A 940-nucleotide genomic window follows, 5' to 3' on the forward strand; every position below is an offset into this window, starting at 1 on the left:
CACTTGATAGTTACCCAAGGCTGATAAGGGAATTTTACTCTACTTTCAAGTTGACTGAAGAAGGGTTTACTGCTCTAGTTATAGGAAAAAGGATTGCTATGTCATTTGATGATTTCTCTACCTTGTCAGGATTGCCATTTTACGGCAAGTCTATCGATGGAAGCTCGGAAGCTGACACGGCTGATGAAGGTTGGGAAGAGACTCTTGATAGGCATACAGCAGTAAAAGACCTGATGGTCGATGGGTTCGTTGAATCTATTTCATTGCCCATTGGTCAAATGAAGGTTCAACATAAGATGTTGATGTATACACTTACTCGTATGCTGGTACCAAGATCAGGAAACCATGCAGTAGTCCAGAAGTTGGACATAATACTGTTATGGGGCTTATCTAAAGAGCTAAGGATGAGTTGGAGTTGGATTGTGCTAAGGCACATGCTGGAAGCTTCTCAAAGCAAGCTTATGTTGCCTTACCCACAGCTGATCACAAAACCACTCTGGTATTTGGAGAATCAATTGTGAATCAAATGCAATTGAAAAGGTTACACGGAATATGGATAAGACCTCAAGCTGCTGTTGAACCAGCACAGCCTCAGCCACAACCTCAGCCTCAACCTGTCACTGCACCAGCCACTCCTGATTTTGTTGCCAAAATAATGGAATTCATTGAAGCTCAAATGGCACACAATGCCAAAGTGCTAGCATCTCAGTCCAGATTGGAAGCTAGTTTAAGGACTCTACAAGCATCCTTGAACTCAGTTGTTCAGGATGTGGATGCGATTCAAGCACACTTAGGCATCAAGATGTCGTTTGAAGACATCACAGATATTGGTCGACAAGCAGCAGAAGAACCTAACCCGGATCCCCTAGATAACCCTGAGACTCACGTTGAGGAGACACCAGCTGAGGGTAATACAGCAGTCTCAACCTCTCCCATAGAT

The 940-nt window shown here is 43.7% G+C and overlaps 1 pseudogene; it reads left to right on the forward strand.

The window, feature by feature from the left end:
- The window catches only part of LOC105851250 (uncharacterized), a 49,242-nt pseudogene that overhangs the window by 16,481 nt on the left and 31,821 nt on the right, over window positions 1-940 (forward strand).

The sequence above is a fragment of the Cicer arietinum genome, chromosome 5 (genome assembly GCF_000331145.2).
Source record: "Cicer arietinum cultivar CDC Frontier isolate Library 1 chromosome 5, Cicar.CDCFrontier_v2.0, whole genome shotgun sequence".
NCBI lineage: Eukaryota > Viridiplantae > Streptophyta > Magnoliopsida > Fabales > Fabaceae > Cicer > Cicer arietinum.